An 8,775-nucleotide genomic window follows, 5' to 3' on the forward strand; every position below is an offset into this window, starting at 1 on the left:
CTGCACTGGCTGAGTATGGCGGAGGGGAAGGCACCCGCACCTAGCTCTTCAGAACGAGGGGTGGTGTTCTTCACAAGTCCATCTGAGTTTCTCTAAAATCGTAAGGGCTTTGTAAAAATTATGTTGCATAGTACTTTTTGAAGATGTAAGAGAAGACAATAACATAACAAGGTGACAACTTTCCTGAGATGCAAATGTATAATTAGTAATCTAATATGTGACAATTTAAGTAAATTATAGCTGAGCACTAGGCATGGTCTAAAGGTAACGCCATTACTCATCAGAAGACTTCAGGTAATATTCCTAAGATCCAGGAATGGCAGCTACAGAGTGGAACAACGGGAGGTCACATCACTCCTTACTGACAAGAGTGCTCTGAACGCTCTCTCCTGCCTCCCTACAACCCACTTTCTCCTAAGCATTTTCCTCACCTTTCAGAACCAAGACCCCATCCCCACAAAACCATACTCCTTCCCTATCACAGAACCCCTGATAACCCTAATGGTGTTTTAATTTAGTAATACTAATGTATTAAAGTGTTTACCTCTTGGTACTTAGGGTTCCCCAACAAATTGTTAGCGCTTTTTAGGCCGTGAAAGTGTCTGCTTCACACTCAGTGCATGTTTGGTGCCTGCGTGACTGGTCACAAGGGAAAGATGAAATAGCTGTTGGATGGATGAGCAAATAAATATATGGATGAATACATGTATTGTTCAGGGGGAAAATGGCAAAATAGAAATAAGAAAGAACAATAAAATGTATGAAAATAAATATATATTCAAAAATGAATTCGCTGGAGTAAATTAAAGTCGCTCCTCTCCTGTGCTGTAGAAGCCCGGAGGAGCAAAGCCCCCTTGGTTTTCAGAGCCATGGATTCCAGTTGAGCTCAATCCTGCAGACCAAGGGCTCACCAGGTCTGGGTCATGAGGAACGAGGTCGCAGTCAGTGGAGCCATGCAGCATATTACAAAGTGTCTCTTTTCTTCCGAAATGATTGTGTAACTCCCCTTCATCTCTTTCTACAAAAGCCACCGATGCCAACAATTCCCCAAGTGCACAGTGGCTTACCACAGGCCCGCTTCGTGTATGAAGTTAGTCTTCCGTCTGCACGAGTCTGCTCATCTGTACGGGATAGGCACCCACTTTACCAGGTCGCTTCCCCGACACCATGTAAGAGCTATTTACACAGCTGCCACTTAGCAGTGGGCAGTAAGGTAATCTAGATGGCTTTAAGTACCTCAGTGGGAGGATGTGCCCAAGTTACATCCAAATGCTATTTCAGAGAAGGGACTTGACCTTGGGGGATTTTGGTCTCCAGGGGGAGGTGAGCCCTGGGGGCTCAACGCCTTGGATCCTGAGGGATGGTTGCCATGGAGTCTTTTATCTGTATCACAGTGTTACAATGTCTTGAGCAGACATAGAACTTCAGGGCTGTGTCATAGTCAGATACCTGGGAAGACAGAAGAGGGCTCGGTCCCACAAGCACAAGTCCAGACTGGCCATGGGGGCAGCAGCTGAGAGGACCAGAATGAGGATGCTCAATCATGCAAAAGTGGACGGTTATTGGGGACAGCAAGCAGTATTCGTATTTTATAGGGAATAATATACCTACTGCATTTATATGGTGTTCTTGAAAACTTTGCATTTATATAAGAAAATTCTACTTCAAAGCTTGAAAGGACACATATTTCCTCCTTGTCTTATATAGCAATGATAAATGATATAAATAAATAAACATGATAGAGAAATGTTTTTCATCTCATTGTCAGAGAGACAGCAGAGAGGGTGTAACAGATATATAATAACTTCATGGGCAAAAAATGTGGCCCTCAGGTCCTATTATGAAGAAAATTTGTCCATGTAATTACCCTTGCATGTACAAGCCGAACACTCCAATAGACATAGTTCATATGAATGGGAGACAGAGGAGGGAAAGGAAATCACAGGGCACTTGAATATGAAAAGAAAGCAAAAATCCCAGGCTAATCCACCATGAAGCTGGTTAGCTCCTAGCAGGAGAAAACCCCACGTCCTCACTCTCGAGACAACTGCAGGGCTGGGATCCTGCCAGGATGGCAGCCGTAAGAAGATCTGAGCATCCTTGGGGCTCATCGCTGACACCCAAGTGCCTGCCCCTTGGCATTCCAGTTTTCACTGAAATTTAGAAATGAAGTCGACTTTGAAAAAACACAAGTCTCGTGTGAGAAACGCTGTTATGAATCTCACCTTAGAGGATCCATGAATGAGGGAATCATGAGACTGAGTGACAAGATCTGTGTGGATGACTTAGGAACATCCGACTGCCCTTTCAGCGTGGAGAACCTCACCGTTTCTAGGACTGAATTCTGCAACAATAAGGAGCCAGTGCGGCACAGCAAAGCTCACACTGCACCTTGCGTTCTGAGGTACGTTCTCTGCTCCAGGCCCATTACCCGCTTTGTCCCTCATGGCCTTCTCCGAGACGCCCCGCACGTCCGTGGGGCCGCAGTGGTGGGGAAAGCTGTGGGAGGCTAAAGAGGAAATGTACAGAAGAGCAGCCTCTCGCTGGTCACTCAGGTCCAGCGGCCAGCGGGTCTCCCCCACGCTCACAGAGACCCTGCAAAGGAGGGGTCACTCTGTCCTTGCCCTGCTCTGGAGGAAACCGGACAACATGTGAGGAGCTCACCCAGGCTGCAGAGCGCGCAGGTCCACGGTCTCGGAGAGGCTGGAACTCACGGTGTAGGAGCTGCAGCTTCTCAAGCACACGGTGACAGGAAGGACAACATAATCCCTACTGTGTGCTGTTCGGTTTTGGTAATGGGAACGATTCCATTCAATTATTAGTTCAAAACAGGTATAAAATGTTGGCTTTGTCCTCTCTTCTGGGTACTAGGAATAGAAAGAAGATGAACTGCACAGTGTTCAAACTACAGAATACCTGGTTTTCATGTTGTCTTTTAATTTCATTTGTCACAAAACAAGAAAGTATGAATGTATTGTGAACTTTGTTGTAGCTCTTTCTTCTATATGATGTTCCTTCTTTTGTGTTTTGCACACTGGTTTCCAAGTCATAACAACATAGCATAAAATCAATATAAAGTTATTTCTTGTAAGAAAAGGCATCTGTGCTGACACTTGCCAGTTTTTCTTCACACACGCATACACACAAATACACAGAATCATTACAGAACTGTGTAGCACCAGAAGTGGGGTGAGTCTGAAATTCTATCTTCCAGTCTAGGTCCTGGTGGGAAACAATGACCGAGCTCTCTAAACGGTTGCTTGTGCACTGGGATAATAATTCCTCCTCTCCCCACCACATAGTTTGTATGTAAGTATGTATTATGTACTCAGTGCCGGGGAATATGTATGTGTGCACCGGAATCCCATGCATGTTAGGCAACCAAACCATTGCAGCACGGAGCTACATCACCAGCTCCTCGTAGGGTTTTGGAGAGGAATAAATAAAATAATGTATATTAAAGTTATATAATTATACACAAGGTAATGTTTTAAAAATTACTCTCTTTGGGCTTAAAGACTGGTGCAGTGTGGACGTATTCTGAACGTGAGACACAGTCTGTTTCTGACTCAGACCCTCCCTTCTGTGCCCCACGGAGGTCCAGGTGCTTTATCCCTGCCCGCTCTCCCTGCTCTCTCTGCACAGGCCCTTGTGCTGCGCTTCAGCTCTCCAGCAGTAAATATGCTTTGTGGGGTGATGCGTCCTCCACACATATCTCCTTTAAGAATGGATGGGCAAATGGACTCTGGGGTATTCCAAGAGGTAAATCCAGGAGCCCAGAGATGAGAAGCAAATGCAATCCTACCATCAACCTTTCATTGTGTGAGGAAAGCTGTGGGTGGGGTTTTGAAACACCAGAAAAGTGTAAAAACACTGAACATGGGGATGCACACCATAGAGAGACGATGACTCTACAAATGACCCACACAAATCAAAGCTCTCTGCTCCTCAGCAAACACACGTGGGCTGTCTCTGGTTAAGGTGAGCTGACAGCTGGGGAAGACCACTAGGTGGACAGCGTGGTCAGCGGTTCCCCAGAAGAGCAGGAAGCACAGGGAAGGGCCCTCCGGCCGGCTGCTGTGCCCATGAGGGCACTGCCTGGCAGGGGACAGAGCAGGGGAGAGCCAGCCCGCGCGGCGCCCACAGAGCCCACACACAGACTCCAGCTTTCCAGCAGTTTTCAGCCCGCTCCATGTCTCCTTTTCAGCGTCACAGCTGTCTCCCGTGCGGCCCGTGGCATGAAGCTTAACTCCCAAGCGTGTCTGCACGGCCCAAGGCTCTTCGAGTCAGACTGGATGCTCAACACTGAAAATTCCTCCAGCTGAATCAGCACAGGCCACCCCACTGGTGACTTACTTAAAAATGATCCAGCAAATAGTGAGACAGAATGTGGCACAACTTTATCATGCTCAGCAATTCGTCTAATAAAAAACTCAGGTCTGTTCTTGTATTGCTACTGTGGATTAAAGTATTCACAGAGCCACCAATTCCAAAGCCACATTATCGCAAGGTGACAGCCAATAGCGTCTCATAAGAATTTGACAGCTGTTTCTGTTATCCTCCATTGAGAATTCAATGCCTTCTGCCTAAAAGGCCAATTAAACTGCAAGTCAAATACATCAATCTTTCCAAAGATGGCCCGGGTCACAGTGTAAAATTTTCAATCAAAGGCAAGATAATTCTTTGAGAAAAGGCAGCCAGAAACCCACCTTTCTGCAAGGAAAAATAAAGTCATCCACAAACAGAAAATGCTGTGTGGATGACACATTCATTTGTTCCAAGAGCCTATCAAAAACACCTCTAGAGTCAGAGTGGTCACTTCTCCCGGGGGCACAGGAAGCCCATTGACAGAAGGCATGGCAAACAGAGGTGTGGCCAGAAGTCCTAGTTGTCCAGTGTCTTCATGAAATGAGTAATGCTCATTGAGCAAAACAGTTGTAGAGTTAACAGAAAACCAAAATGATTAGCTTACTAGTAAGATTAGAGTTAAATTTGCTTTCCTGTTTCATAAATAACAGATTATGTGAGGAAGGACTATGATTCTCCATAACTTAAGTTTTCTTTCAAAGTCACTAGTCCTAGAGAATAAATTGGAGAGGCATGTTTCTCTCCAGGAGTATAGAACAGCTGAACAGGACACCAGATGACTGCCATTAATAAAACAGCTTGGTCAGGGCAGCTGAGCTACTTTTCAGAGCAGGGTTTCTAGCTCAACTGTAGGCAGCCTGGCTCCTCTTCCTTGTGCTTACAGAGCCTGTATAGCTTTGCCGAGCTGGAGAATCTTTCATAGTTAGCTTGGTGTCCCTTGTGACCAGAGCTTTTCAGAGTAAGCTAATTTGCTTTCACTTAGATCCTTTTCAAGAGCAGTATGTTAGGTAATGATTTACGCGGAAGTAGGACTCTTACTAATCCCAGAGACACTCCCCAGATCCAGATCAGAGTCGGCTATCTGGGCCACTTCTGTTACTGTGACTATATAAATACTGGCAGCAGGATTCTTCTGCTTTCCATATTTATGATGAGGAATGAAACACTGTTACAGGGGTCTTCCTGTCCCCCTTTGCCCCAAACAATAAAATCTGGCCAGGATCTACTGTTTGCTCTGCCATTTTGAAGTCACGCATCTTTTCTGGAGTCGGTTCAGGCCATGTGATAGCCTTTACTCTCCTCTGTCTGGAAGATCCTGTGTGTACTGCTGGTGAACTGTCGGGATCAAGGTATAAAGAATGAGCTTCACTTCTCCAAAGGCCGGTTATCTGGACAGGCAGGTGTTTGCAGAGATAAATTTTCCTTTGCACAATGATATATCTTTTCCTGGAGAATCTGGAAGGATCTCAGATTGCAGCAATAGTTCCAAGAAGCACAGATAAAACCTGAATTCTGAGAATAAACAGCACGGCGCGGAATCTAACACACCACGTACGGGTCCCCAGTGCACGCAGGAGGAAGGCATCGTGTCCATGACAGGCACGGGCTGGCACACAGGCTGGGACTGCGCTTCTTATGAGTCTGAGACGACCCAACACAGATGCTGGGATTACGCATTTGTCTCACCCCTGTCCTCTTGCCCCACACAACCTCTAGTTCGTCTCTAGTGGGATCTAATAAAAGAGACAAAGCTGCCTCCCTGGCCTCCACTTTGAGTGCTGAGGGCCTGAGGGGATCTCCCGGGGCTCTGGAGAACTCGCACTGGGCAAATCTCCTCTCCTGTCTCATCGTGCGTGTGGCTCCCTGGGGTCACATTTACACCCTGCCTCTGACACCTGTCCTTCTGCAGACTGTTCTGGAGTAGCCCACCACAAGTGTCCTCCCTGTGACTCGAACCCTCAGCTCTGCTCCTGTCTAGCGATTTACATAGAGGTTTCTTTGTACGACTTGAATTCAAATCAATTGCCTATCCCAAGCTTGCTTGGATGATTTTTAAATTAATGAATCAATCTGTAAAAGCAGATCTTTAAAATTATTTCCATCTTAATTTTGGACCAAATGATTAGAAGTAAACACAATTTAAAAGTGCTGATAAAAACCTCTGGTGTATTTTCATGCTTTTTAAAGACATTACTACAGTAAAAGACACATTGCCATTTATTTCCCTCAAAATGCTTTCCTTCACTTCAAACACACTTAACCAACTATTCCTGTCACTTTCCGAAGCAGCTCAGAAAGGCCTTTCCTGTGAGGTGAGAAGGCTGCTGCTGAGAGCCTTTCAATGCGCGAAGGCAGCTCAGGAAACTCATGCACACCACTCGCCCTGAGGCTTCTGGCTCCTCCCCACAGTCAAAATGACCAGGAAAAGGGAAATGTTTTTAACCATTTCGTATCACCGAGGCACAGCTAAAGACACTCATGAAAGGACTCCAGCAGTGAGTGTTTCAGGAAGTGGTAAGAAGGACGGGATAAGTGTCTTTGAAGCGAAGAGAACATCTGAGGGAGGCTAACGGCAGTGTGCCTTTTGGTGTAGCACTTTTTAGACTTAAAACATTCACAGTGCCTTCTGATCATGGCCCATACATAGTCAAGACTGTGTGTGATAGGCCTGTCAGATTTAGCAAAATGAAAAACTACAGAAAAATGTAAAAGGATGCCCAATTAACCCTAAATAAGTTTTTAGTATAAGCATTTCCCATAGAATATCGCACTGTTACTTAGGGGTGCTCGAAGAGCTTGCAGAGAGAAATCTGCCCTGACATCTCAAGGCGAGGAACTGCTGCCCAGGGAGCAGCTGGGTACCAACTTCCCTGCCTGGCATCAGCCCCTCAGGAAATGAGGGCCCATCGCTGCAGCTCATGCTGGGGGCCCCGCTCTGCCTTGTACCTTCTTCAGCCGCAGCCCGACGGACAAACGTGGCGCCCACTTCTGTCTGCCAAGCGCCTCTTCAGCCCTTGCTGGTTGCATGAAGCAGTGAAGCAGGTGGCCTTAACCCCACAGTACCAGCACGCTCAGCAGCAGGTAACGCACAAGCAAGGCAAGCAGAAGCATCCTCGATATGGGTATGCACACCTGCGACCCAGCTATGTCAGAGGCTGAAGCAGGAGGATCACTTGAGCCCAGGACTTCAAGAGCAGCATGGGTAACAGAGTGAGACTTCCATCACAAAAACATAAAGAAAGAAGAATGAGTACCGGAAGGAAAAGAACAAGAGAGAGAAAGAGTGAAAATTAGAAAGAAGAAAGAAAGAAGAAAATGGAGGGACGGAGGGAGGGACCCAGGTGTGGGGCCTGAGCCGGGCTTTCTGTCTGCAGCTGTGAGATCGGATCCCCGCTCCCTTCCCCTCCGCTCCTCCCTCTCTGTGATGTCCATTCTGCCTGTGGGCCGCCCTGCTAGCTGAGGCACTGGGGGACATGCCAGGCTGTGTCCCCGCCCGTAGGACTGAGCTGCGAATCAGCCGTCGAGGGGGCAGTCCTCGTGGGGCGTGTGCCCCGTGTGCCTGCCTCGGGCAGCCAGTCCTGCTGCGCTTCGCCTGCCATTTCTCCCCACTCTGATGGATGATGTCCTCACAGGCTGCACGACAATGCATTAATTAAACAACAAAAATAACTAAGCCAGATGTGCTGCAGGCTTTATCGAGGTCACTTCATCATGAGCACTCAGAGCCGGATTGTGTACTAGGAAAGGTCTTGGACAAAGATGATTTGGGTTTTAATCTCAATGCTACCAACTGCTTTCGGGAGGTCCTTTGGTAGCCCATCCAATCGATGTGGATTTGTTTTCCTCATCTGGGTAACATGCATAATGTGCTGTGCTCTACACATGCGAGAAGCTTGAAAGGAAACCATTAATGAATTTAAAGTGATGTGTAGAAAACACAGTCTAGAGAAATACAGGGTGTGATATACCTCTTATTGCACTCAAACTTCGGGAGCCTCCTCTTTCTTCTTTTAGATGTAAGAACAGATTTCCCTCCCTGACATACTGTGACTTATTTTCTAAGTCCATTGCATTACATGAAAAATCTCTAGCTATGCAAGATACTCAACAAATCTGTAACATTTGCCCTTCTGGCTGGAAGACAAAGCACCATTGCTCTAAACCTGAGCGACTCACGCACAGGGCCATGTGTTTTGACTCCCAGCAGGGACTCGGGCACTGCGAGGCTGCTGCAGAAGCTGAGTGCTCCTGAGGTCCCTCCTGCAGAGCCACCCATTGCTCCATGTCCCATGCTCCGGTGCCAGGACTGGCTTTTCATTTAAATATCTGTGCACTAGCAGCTTTCTTGAGATGTAAGCCCCACGTCATAAAATCACCACACTACTGGGAGCGGCCTCTTGTGAGTGC

General features: G+C 47.0%; 1 protein-coding gene across 4 annotated transcripts in view; it reads right to left on the reverse strand.

Moving 5' to 3' along the window:
• The window catches only part of Csmd1 (CUB and Sushi multiple domains 1), a 1,515,607-nt gene that overhangs the window by 1,129,682 nt on the left and 377,150 nt on the right, over positions 1-8,775 (reverse strand). The gene's annotated exons all lie outside the window — the stretch shown is intronic.

The sequence above is a fragment of the Heterocephalus glaber genome, unplaced genomic scaffold, assembly GCF_053883595.1.
Source record: "Heterocephalus glaber isolate CG9 unplaced genomic scaffold, H.glaber_assembly_v1.0 deba00001104, whole genome shotgun sequence".
NCBI classification, from domain to species: Eukaryota; Metazoa; Chordata; class Mammalia; order Rodentia; family Bathyergidae; genus Heterocephalus; species Heterocephalus glaber.